Below are 12,770 nucleotides of genomic sequence, written 5' to 3'. Positions count from 1 at the left end.
CAAAAATATAACTATTTGGCCATAATGACCATCGTTATGTTTGGAGAAAAAAGGTGGAGGCTTGCAAGCCGAAGAACACCCATCCCAACCGTGAGCACGGGGGTGGCAGCATCATGTTGTGGGGGTGCTTTCCTGCAGGAGGGACTGGTGCACTTCACAAAATAGATGGCATTATAAGGGAGAAAATTATGTGGATATATTGAAGGAACATCTCAAGACATCAGTCAGGAAGTTAAAGCTTGGTCGCAAATGGGTCTTCCAAATGGAAGTGACCCCAAGCATCCAAAGTTGTGGCAAAATGGCTTAAGGACAACAAAGTCAAGGTATTTTAGAGGCCATATTAAAGCCCTGACCTCAATCCCATAGAAAATTTTGTGGCAGAATTGAAAAAGTGTGTGCGAGCAAGGAGGCCTACAAACCTGACTCAGTTACACCAGCTCTGTCAGGAGGAATGGGCCAAAATGTTAGGCAGAGCAAAACAGGGGAACCCAAGAGCAGACTCAGACCAGGAAACAGGGATGAATGAACCAAGATATTTATTGTAACACAGGGAGAGATGAAGGGCAGATCCAGGGAACCTCGGATGAGTTGTAGGAAACCAGATGTGGAGGCTGAGGTTGGAGTGAGCTGGGTTGGGACAGGGTAATCAGGTCTGGATTGGAATCCAAGGGAGTGGTGGTGAGTTGAATCCAGAACAGTGTAGCAGGGTGGTGAGAGGTAGAACAGGAGACAGAGTCAGAGCGGCAAAACTGCAGTGAGAGGAGAACAGCGTCAGGCAAGGAAACAGGCACAGCAAGATACAGGACTCAAATATAATAAGTAGCTAGAAGCATGACTGCCTGAACGGAGATTACGATCTCGCAGAGTGGAAGTGGCAGGACTGAGTACTTGTAGAGGTCTTGATTATGGAACGGGTTGCAGCTGGTGGCGAACTGTTCTGACTCCAGCACACCTGTATCCGACCACACAATCACACAGAGAGAGAGAGGGAGAGGAACTGGGGGAATGGCTGCAGGTCATGGAGACACCGGATGTCCACTAGGGGGTGTGGCAGGGCAGATGTGACACAAAATTCACCCAACATGTTTGACCCAAGTTAAACATTTTAAAAGGCGATGCTACCAAATACTAATTGAGTGTATGTAAACTCTTGACCCACTGGGAATGTGTGAAAGAAATAAAAGCTGAAATAAATCATTTCTCTACCATTATTCTGACATTTCACATTCTTAAAATAAAGCGGTGATCCTAACTGACCTAAGACAGGGAATTTTTACTAGGATTAAATGTCAGGAATTGTGAAAAACTGAGTTTAAATGTATTTGGCTAAGGTGAATGTAAACTTCCGACTTCAACTGTATATATATATATATATATGGAGTTTTTAGTAAAAAAGACAAAAATCAACAGGAATACAGAAAAAAAATCTTTAAATTTATAAAATCTGTTCCCAAGTATTCCCATAAATAAAAAATAGAGACATATATATCATGTCTCAGTGTAAACAAGGTAATAAAATTTATTTTTCAAATCTATTTTTTGGCTTATTTGAGATCAATTTGGCAGTTTAATTTTTTATTTTTTATTTTATTGACCTCGGCTGAATTTTGTTGCCTACCCTGTGGATTTTCCAAGTTTACAGTTTGTTAACGCAATTGTTGACCCATTTATTTTTTGGAAACTGTGGGAAAATATATCTAAAACAGAACATCATTGATCACATCGCCCAACTTATTTGCAAAACTTTGAATCATTTTCTTCTCTTTGTACATTGATAGGTGATCTTAGAAACTGTTGTTTAACTCAGATTGTGTCTGTTTGGAGCACAAKGGTTCAAGTCTTTCTAAATATATCTAGCCTAGCACACTGCACGGTTTAAGCTTCTGCAAAGCAAATGGAACAAAAACAAAAGGAGCCTAAACAAACATCGGTAAAAATAACTCTACAGCTCACCTCTGTTCTTCCACGTCGAGCATTTCGTAACTAGAAYCAAACCAATTTTGCCAGCCATTCATAAATCACAACTTAGAAAAGGCTTGAACAACAAAACACAGTCAGCATTTTCATAAACAACTATCTGAAATTCAAGGTAAAGCAAGAGTACATTCCTCTGCTGGAATTTTGAAGCTTCATGTTGCTGCCTCTCCTATTGAGAAGCTTCCAGTAAGCCTCTATGTGGTTGGTCTATTGTGACTTCCTGTTATGTTAAGAGTGCTTGTGTCAGACCCGTCTAATGTGTGCAGTGGACAAGATGATTCATAGTGTCATAAAGGACCACATCCAGCACTCCATTATTAGCCAGCAGATAAGAGAGGGGGAGGAAGGAAAGGAGGTACAGATGGAGGGAAGGAGAAAGTGAGGGTGGTGTAAATTTGTCCTACAAAGTGTTTCATTCATTTTGAAAGAAGCATCGCATCTATTCGCGATGGACTAAATCACTTCCCTCTATCGGCTCAGAAAAACTTCAGAACAACTTCACCCTGTATATGTTGAGAGGTCAAACGAGTCTTTAGATGGTTATCACTACCAGGTTGTCATTGCCAGGGTCATTCAAAGGTCAAGAGATGTCAATGAAAATAATTCATTGTTTAATTCTGCTCATCTTTGAATACTTAATGTGTCAGTCTAATGGTTTGATAGGACTTAAAAAGTARAATAAAAAATAAAAAATACACTAGGCTGAWTTTTGTTGCCTACCGTCTAGATTTMATCTTTCTTGTAAGGAGAATACAGATACTTTCTTGCATAATGTCCAGTCTTTTTGATAAGTTTATTAAATGTTTAGTATAAGTACATCCTTTTTAGTTCACTTTTTCCCCACTAATCTTTGAATGATCCGTATGCAACAATTTGTCATGCTTAGATGATGGTGATWTGTAGATCAGTTGTGCCTTCTGTGAGTGAACGCCAATCAATAGATCTCGGTGACCTGTTCTACCTTTTGTAATATGAAAACATCTGACTTTTTATTGCTTATGCAGTGGAGTGACAACTATTTTCATAGATTATTATTATCATGCCTCTGTTGTTTCTGAAGATATTGGAGATGGCGAAGTGGATATGAAGAAATGCTTGACTTAACAATTTTTATTATATATTATCTGAAAGAAAAAAAACTGCCTGCCTGGCAGTAGATTATTTCCTTAAGACAAGCAATACATCTGAGAGACAATTCCATTTTCAGGCTGGAAAATAAAATGTCACAGAAGATAACAAACAGCTGACAAAGAATTACAATTTGTTTTGTTTTCCCTCCTTGTGTGTGTGRGTTTATTTGCTTTCATAAAGTCATTTCCATTGCAGACATGTCTTCTTATAAAAACATTAAGGGGAGAATCCTTGCTATTTTAACACCAATTAACTCTGAAAATAAAATCATGTGTATATAATCCCACACTTATAGAGGTGATACCATATCCTTCAATCTGTTCCACATATGTTCCAATGGACACAAACCTCAGACAAACTGGTAGAAAAAGGGCAGATTTATTTAAAGCACTTTGTCCCCTACATAGAAAAATATGATTGATTTGAGTCGACAATAATAAATAGAGTGCCTGACTATCCTCAGGCCCCATTGGTAACGTACAGCAGTACAATCAATATCCAGTTACACAATACAGCAAAGGCACTAGCATTTACTGCAATCAGAACAGTCGACAGGGGTTGTGCGAGGCATGGAAGGTGGCAGGGGAGGTGGTGTCTGGATCCATCTCTTGGTAGCCAAGTCAATGGCAGCTCTGTATGTACCTAACCCATAGTAGCCATGTAGGGTGTGCCCAGCCCATAGTGACATATGTAACCGTRCAGTCATTACAAAGTCATCACAGTAGCAAATAGGCTTGAACACTTGTGCCGTTTCTTGTGACTGTAGTTGTATACCTATTATTTGGTATTTGGAGTGGTAGGTTCATTGGGGTTGAAAGGTTGATTTGTTACTGCCCGGTTYTCCCATGATTATGCGTGGTGTTTAAAACAGTAGTAGTAGCATGTTGGGATTAGAGAAAGAAGGGATGGCTTGTGAGAACAGGAGTGGGTTTCTGAAAGGTGTACGAAAAAAACAAGGAATGGGTAAATAGAAAAAGGAATGAAGTTTTAAAGGAAAGGGGAAATGTTCGGTAGATGACAAGGTTTGTTACAGTAGATGGCACATAACAGTGTATCACTCATCTAGACATGGCACTGGTAATACTCCAATCGCTCATGGAATTTCAGAAGTGATTTTTAACAATTCAACAGGCCGTTTATTTGCAGCCATTTAATTTCTAGCGAGGTGCTTTTTTTGTTGCCATTTAAAAAAAAAATTGGGTCTGGTTGCAGTGGTCCCAATCAGTAGTGACTTGTATTTTMGGGCTGAATTTGGGCTCATATTTGGCTTAAAAAGGGGATAAATATATGCACAAAGAAAAAATATTAAAATTAACACATATAGTACCAGTCAAAGGTTTGGACACCTACTCATTCAAGGGTTTCTTTATTTTTACTATTTCCTACCTTGTAGAATAATAGTGAAGACATCAAAACTATGAAATAACACATATGGAATCATGTAGTAACCAACAAAGGTGTTAAACAAATCATAATATATTTCATATTTTTCAAATAGCCGCCCTTTGCCATGACCACTCTTGGCATTCTCTCAACCAGCTTCATGAGGTAGTCACCTAGAATGCATTTTAATTAACAGGTGTGCCTTATGTTCATTTGTGAAATGTATTTCCTTCTTAATGTGTTTGAGCCAATCAGTTGTGTTGTGACAAGGGGGTATACAGAAGATAGCTCTATTTGGTGAAAGACCAAMTCCATAATATGGCAAGAACAGCTKAAATAAGCAAGGACAAARGACAGTCCACTACTTTAAGACATGAAGGTCAGTCAACACGGAAAATTAAGAACTTTGAAAGTTTCTTCAAGTGCAGTCCCAAAAACCATCAAGCGCTATGATGAAACTGGCTCTCATGAGGACCGCCACAGGAATGGAAAASCCAGAGTTACCTCTGCTGCAGAGGATATGTTCATTAGAGTTACCATCCTCAGAAATTGCAGCCCAAATAAATGCTTCACAGAGTTCAAGTATCAGACACTCAAAACATCAACTGTTCAGAGGAGACTGTGAATCAGGCCTTCATGGTCAAATGAAATAAACCACTACTAAAGGACCCCAATAATAAGAAGAGACTTGCTTGGGCCAAGAAAACATGAGCAATGGACATTAGACCAGAGGAAATGTGTCCTTTGGTCTGGAGTCCAAATGAAGATTTGTTCCAACCGCCGTGTCTTTGTGACGCAGTGTGGGTGAACGGATGATCTCCACGTGACAGAGCATGGAGGAGGAGGTGTTATGTGGGGGGTGCTTTTGCTGGTGACACTGTTTGTGATTTATTTCGAATTCAAGGCAACTTAACCAGCATGGCTACCACAGCATTCTGCAGCTACACGCCATCCCATCTGTTTGGGCTTATTGATACTGTCATTTGTTTTTCAACAGGACAATGACCCACACACCTCCAAGCTGTGTAAGGGCTATTTGACCAAGAAGGAGAGTGATGGAGTGCTGCATCAGATGACCTGGCCTCCACAATCCTCCGACCTCAACCAAATAGAGATGGTTTGGGATGAGTACGACCGCAGAGTGAAGGAAAAGCAGCCAACAAGTGGGAATTCCTTCTAGACTGTTAGAAAAAATTCCAGGTGAAGGTGGTTGAGAGAATGCCAAGCGTGCAAAGCTGTCATCAAGACAAGGGTGGCTATTTTGAAGATTCCAAAATATAAATATTTTGATTTGTTTAACACTTTTTGGGTTACAACATGATTCCATATGTGTTATTTTATAGTTTAATGTCTTCACTATTATTCTTCAATGCGAAAATGGTAAAAATAAAGAAAAACCCTTGAATGAGTAGGTATTCTAAAACTTTTGACTGGTGGTGTATATGCCATATTTGTTTGTTAATAATTGATAATCATTTACATTGAGAAAAATACTGATCATTAAATATAATGGAAAATTATAAGGCTTAAAACGTTTCTCCAGTTTGATTGGTCACTCCGAACGTGATTCCCGACTCATCCCCTTGAAGATGCAACTTCCTTTTCTTTCAGTTCTGCGTTTCCCCAAATTCCTGTCCTTGAGTTCCAGGTCCAGATATCCCATGTGGACAGATTGGTTTGAGATGTATTTTCCTCAGAAAAGSCCCTGATTGTCAGAACAAATCATGATAATTGTCACTTTCTCCCAGACTTAAAGCAGTCAARCACTCATCCCTTTCAGAGAAACTTATTCCCAGTGAGCCCAATATCTTGTCACCACTGTCATGTCTGATCTGTTTGGTTCTTTGTTTTTATTCCAGTTTGGGTCATAACCCATTATAGCATAGTTGGGTGGGTCATCCCAGCCCAAACCACCCCAGAAAGTTAAGCTAACACATCTCCAGAATGTTCTACAAGACTTTAAAGCTATTCAAGCTTAGTAGTGATATTGGCTGATAGTTGCCAGTATTCCCAAACCGCTTTAGACTTGCCAGGGAGCAGCATGGGGGCCGTTGGGGCCCTAGGTATGAAGCCCAGTGGCCCTTYGGAGTCCTGGTTTAGATGTTCCTCTGAGCAGTAAGGTACTTGAGGGCGGCTGCGCCGTACTTCCGGGACAGGTCTTGGTGGAACTCCTCTTTTAGGGTCTGCAGGCAGTATCGGTAGCCTGGGCTGGAGCGGAACTTGGAGATGTCGAAGCTGGGTGCGTGTGGCATGTGGATCATGAACGCGTTGGGCAGAACCATCAGGTCGTACTCCTGGGGGGTGGGAGGGGGGAATGTATTATTTTATTTGCTTATTGAACATGGTCCGTGTACAACAGACACCACATTTTAGCTACGTAGRTAACACTCTTCTGCAGTCCCAGCTGTGACTGAAATAATTTAAGACTCCAGAAACAAAGTCAAACGTTGCTCTTAGGTGCTGAACACTGAAAGGTCACAGCTTGACTTTGATTTATGGGCCGTTACAATAGCTATTATTCCTGACTCAGCGAAAGCATTAAACCTAATATCAGAGGTCTACCGCGAATCACATCTATTCTAATCATTAGCATAACCTTAACTGAATTCCAAAGATGAGTTGAGGTTTTGAATTCAACTTAAATTAAAATGAGTTATTATGTGCAGATTATTTGGGAGTYGAGTCTTTGAGGATAAAATGTGAACAATAACTTTAACAACCATTTTTCTCCTCAACAAGCCGTAAACAGATAAGTGTATCCAGACTTTAACTACATCTCTTTGTCTGCCCGTCTTGTCTGCTATGGTTGTTTGGTCTACCTCGTGTGTGCAAATGTAATGTGGTGTGATAATGTGTCCTGGAGGAAAATATATATATATTATATTCTAACACACCACCACTATCCTCCATACTGTACCTGTGCATCTAGCTCCATGATATGGGAGACCTTGTTCCAGCCAAATCCCACGAAGCGCTGGTCATACTCAGGACAGTCCCGCTTCACCACCACATAGGGCTCAAAGTCCGCCTCCCACTCCACCTTATAGGGCGTGGTGGCTGTCCGCCACTTGGCGTAGTTGGTAGGAGCATGGCCCTTGGTCCAGACGTGATACCTGGGAAGGCAAGGAGAAAGAGGTGTACAGGTGTGTAATAATAGTTTTGAACTAGATTGCCATTACAGCTGCATTCGGAACAGTTACTTCAGAAACCCTTCGACTCTTCTTAAACATTTTTTACGTTACACGAGCCTTACTTGTAATAATAGATGACTAATCTGTGTTTTTTCTCCTCACTAAATCAACACAATACCCATCAACAGACAAAGCACAAACAGATTTGGAGATTTTCAGGCACAATAGTCATCTTGCTTACGTCAGAGTCAATTTAAGGCTGCGCTTTTCGAACAAACTCAAGGGGGCTGTCACCTGTGCCCTCGTTTACTGCAGGGTGGGCTTCTGTTCTGGCCACTACATAAACTTGAAGGGCAAAAGCAGCAGACTAGTGCTCAGAATATGTTGCGAATCTCCACACACTGTTGGAACAAGCATTCCAGCGTGAAGCCATTGCTTGACGAGAACTGCCAGAGCTGTCCAATCTGAGCATGCAAGGCACCAAGGGTGGCCACAGTGACAGAATCTCCAAATATAATTATATTTGATTGCTTTAACACCTTTTTGCGTTCAATACATGATTCCATATGTGTCTATTTCATGCAGATTTGACTGCTATCTCACCTCACTTACTTTCTACAATGTAGACAAATAGTATAAATAAAGCCAAACAACCCTTGAATGAGCTAGCGTGTCCAAACACTTGCCTTGACTGAACTGCACATATCACACTGGACTTCAACGTCATCAATGTAAAAATATCAGTATCAAACAGGTAGGATGCGCCTCCAAGGTATGTCCATCTATTTCAGAAGGCCACATCAAACCTCTGATCAACAAGCCAGACGTGACCAATGGGTGACGCTGTTGTGTGTGCTGGTTGCTACCCTGAAGTTGGTAGAGCGGTCCCCATGTCCAGCATTGGAGAGCCAGCTCCAGCTTATTGGATTCTGGGAAGGAAGTAGAGGCACTGGTAGCGCAGCGTCTCAACGCCGGGTACCACAGAGTCTTTCTTCAGTGTGGTGCCATGTCTAACTGGACACTGAACTTCCTGCGGGGATAAAGACCAAAGAAACCATTCATTTACAACCAACAAACTGTACTATCAGCTAGAGCACACGCTGCCACTAGTTGGTTGGAATGCATTGTCTTGGCAACATCCTTACGCTGTGGCGTTCGACTCCCACCATGGGCTCATATATTGAACTCATACATGAAGTCCGGAAGTGTCTACCTTACCTTTAGCAACGCAATACATTTAAACTCAGTTTCACCAATTCTAACATTAAATCCTAGCTAAAAAAATTCCGTTCAGTTGGCACCATTCACCACTTTATTTCTAAGATTGGAAAAATGTTCAGAATACATAGTAGAGAGGACATTATTGATTTCAGCTTTTCTTTCATCACATTCCCTAGTGTTCACACACTCGACATAGTATTTGGTAGACATTGCCTTCTACAATTTGCCGTCCACCAGCTTCCCACAATTACGTTGGGTTGAATTCCTCCTGACCAGAGCTGGTGTTAACTGAGTCAGGTTGGTAGGGCCTCCTGCTCGCCACACGCTTTTTCAGTTCTGCCCACAACATTTCTATAGGATTGAGATCAGGGCTTTGTTGATGGCCACTCCAGATACCTTGACTTTGTTGTCTTAAGCCATATGCTTGGGGTCATTGTCCATTTGGCAAGACCATTTGCGACTAAGTTGAACTCTGACTGATGTCTTGAGATGTTGCTTCAAATATATCCACATTAATTTTCTCCCTCATGGATGCCATCTATTTTGTGAAGTGTACCAGTCCCTCTGGCAGCAAAACACCCCCACAACATGATGCTGCCACTTCCCAGTTCTTAGGTTGGTTTGGCGTTCTTCGGCCTTGACAAACCTCCCCTTTATCCTCCAAACATAACAATGGTCACTATGGGCCAAACAGTTTATCAGACCAGAGACATTTCTCAAAAAAGTATGATCTTTTTTCACCATGTGCAGTTGCAAAACCGCTAGTCTGGTTTTTAATGCATTTGAGCAGTGGCTTCTCCTTGCGGTGGCCTTTCAGGTTATATCGAATAGGACTCGTTTTAACTGTGAGTATAGAACTTTTGTGACCTTATTCCTTCAGCATCTTTCACTAGGTCCTTTGCTGTTGCTTCTGGATGAATTTGCCACTTTTCGCACCAAAGTACGTTTCCCAAATCTATAGGAGACAGAATGCGTCTCCTTCCTGAGTGGTTATGACGGCTACATGGTCCCATGGTGTTTATCTTGCGCACTATTGTTGCTACAGATGAACGTGGGTACCTTCAGGCGTTTGGAAATTGCTCCAAGGATGAACTTGAACTACAATTTTTTCCTGAAGTCTTCTTGACTGATTTCTTTTGATGTTCCCCTTGATTTTCAAGCAAAGAAGACCACTTGCAGTTGGAAGGTTAGGCCTTGAAATGAACATTCACGTTACACCTCCAATTGACTCAAATTATGTCATTTAGCCTATCAGAAGCTTCGAAAGCCATTTGTATCATTTTCCTGGAATTGTCCAAGCTGTTAAAGGCCAGGTCAACTTAGTGCATGTAAACCTCGGACCCACTGGAATTGTGATACAGTGAATAATAATGAAATTAATCTAGGTCTGGTAAGCAATTGTTGGAAAAATTACTTGTGTCATGCCACAAAGGCTAGATGTCTTAACCGACTTGCCAAAACTAGGAGTTTGGTAACAAGAAATTCGCTCGAGTGGTTGAAACACGATCGTTATGACTCCAATCTAGGTGTATTTAAACTTGCAACCTTAAACTGCTATTGTTGTCTGTAAATTGCTTGGATTAAATGGCTGCTAAATGACTATATATTAAACAAATATCAGCCAGTGTTCTATCTATGGTTTGGGATGGAACACTCTCCAGGAAAAAACTACAACCTCACCTGAGGGTAATCATGAGGCCGTACATGGCAGGAAGTCCACGTCTGCAGGAACACATAGGGCCTGTGTTGGCGTTCCTCAGGCCACATTTCTCACCAGGTTGACGGGTAGAACTGTCCCTCCTTTGTAAACGATATGGGTAGCCCGTCTTACGGGTCTTCAGCACCTCGGGAGGCCTGGGCGTAACGCAGAGAGAACATGTTGGGGCCTCAGCGTCTGACATTTTAACAGGGCCAGGCTGATAGGTCCTTCCCACCGCTGCTTACATATGCGCTCCCAGCATTCTGTAACCTGAAGAAATAGAGTATGACATAAAATAGAGTATTAGCAGATAGAGATGTTTTGTTACATAATGACAATAAAAGCATGGTGGAAGTAGAGAAGAAAATGGGGAGGGAGGGGGAAGAGGAAGAGAAAGTAGAGGAAAAAAGCAAAATACAATCAAATAGTTGTAGAGAGTTGCACTCATTTAGCCATATCGTAAATAATTGAATCATGCTTACATCCCCAACAACTAGTAACCAAATGCCAGTAGGTCAGACTATAAGGTGAGTTTTTACCTGTCCATGGAGAGCTGTTGCGACCAGCGTTGACGTCGTGTGTCATCCCCGGCGGCGTGTAACTCGTACTGCAGAAGTAGAGGTGCACGCCGCTGCACTGTGATTCGCTCCCGCCCGGAAGTCATAACCTCGTCGTCTTCATCCAGCTCCTCCAGAGCTCCTCTGTAACGTGGAGAGGGTATGGACAGAGGAGTCAAAACAATGTTAGAACGTAAATCATTCCCTCTAATATTTTGGGCTAATATGTATAGTTTCATGACACAATTGCAGTCAGAGGTGACGAGACCATGCGGCACTGTACACTCTGTTGTATTCTGCGCTGGATGTCCATGGGTATCATAGTATAGTGAATAAAGGTATGGTGAATATTAAAACCTCCTTGAGGTGGTAGGGAGTGGTTTGTTAAATGTTATACAAGGGGTGGTCCTAATCTTGAATGCTGATTGGTTAAAGCCGAATTCCAACGGTTGTTTATTCCACAAGTTACCACCGGCTTCAAATCTATGATGTTAAAAAATGCCCATTTACTCTGTTCCATCTTGGCTGGCCAATCCACTGTCTCATTCAGCCCAGCCAGGCAATTTTATGAACTTGATCTCCACTATAAATAGGCAGATCTAAACATTCTCACATTTTCTTTTAGACTAACATTTAGTTTTCAACAGCGGAGATGTTGTATAGACCTTGCTGTCTGTTCTCTCCGACATTTGCAACATTGTTTCAATTTTCAAATTCGATTCTCCAGCTGTCCCATAGTAATGAACGTGTCGGGAGTCAGTACGAGACACAGGCAGGCAGCGCTTCTCAGCCAGTCGTAATCATGAATCAGCTGGCATAATTTTTTGGGGTCTATCCAAAGAAATGTCAATAGAAAGCAGGTAAAACTAATGGAAGTGCAGCTAGTTCAGTCTTTCCAGCTTCAGTTTGAAGGGAGTGTGTTAGCTGTGTTGTTGGCTAGCTCCTCTGAACAACAGTGTCCTGGCAAGAGAGCACAATTTTTATGCCAGGTGAAATCACGCCTCAGTATGAAGTGAATCTACAAAAAAGTTAATTGATGCCTATTAATCCTTCTGCAAACTTATTTTAGTTGTGTGCCTTTAAGAGTGACTACACAGAAATTTAAATGTGGGTCACAAACAATTTAAAAGATCMATATAAAGCCAATTTCCCTCCCTTGATACTCTGCCTGAAACAGGATCTTGAACACTGGGATTWACTTTCTTTTCTTTGGGCGGTATAATTAACATTGTTAAAATGAATGTATTATGTTTTTATTGTTATTTATCTTGGAGATCTCATCCTGTGGKCCCACCTCCTTAGCTGCCTTACTCTGCTCAAGACTTGCATTAGCTGAGCTTGTTTCCTAATACACGAAAAACCCTATTGTGAATCATTCTTKAAAAATCTGGAAYCAGTTCAGGCGATCGTTTGGTCTCAGMGAATTTTCAACTTCTGCCCCATTATTAAACAACCATACATTATCTCCATCATTATTAGACCGTGCATTTCATATCTGGTCTGGAAAAGGGGATCTCCTCACTGAACGACTTGTACATTGATATGGATTTTGCATCTTTTGAACAGTTAGTACAAAAAATATATATTCCGAGATCCCARTTCTTTAGATAACTGCAATTGCGTAGTTTTGTATCTTCATACTCTAGTCACTTGCCACCACGCCCTCTACCT

At 41.3% G+C, this 12,770-nt stretch overlaps 1 pseudogene; it reads right to left on the bottom strand.

Moving 5' to 3' along the window:
• Positions 1-3,467: 3,467 nt before the first annotated feature.
• LOC111974397 (xylosyl- and glucuronyltransferase LARGE2s-like) overlaps positions 3,468-12,770 on the bottom strand; it is a 31,416-nt pseudogene continuing 22,113 nt past the window's right edge.

The sequence above is a fragment of the Salvelinus sp. IW2-2015 genome, linkage group LG15 (assembly GCF_002910315.2).
Source record: "Salvelinus sp. IW2-2015 linkage group LG15, ASM291031v2, whole genome shotgun sequence".
NCBI classification, from domain to species: domain Eukaryota; kingdom Metazoa; phylum Chordata; class Actinopteri; order Salmoniformes; family Salmonidae; genus Salvelinus; species Salvelinus sp. IW2-2015.
Note: the sequence above shows the minus strand (reverse complement) of the source record. Positions and strands in the feature narration are given on the sequence as shown.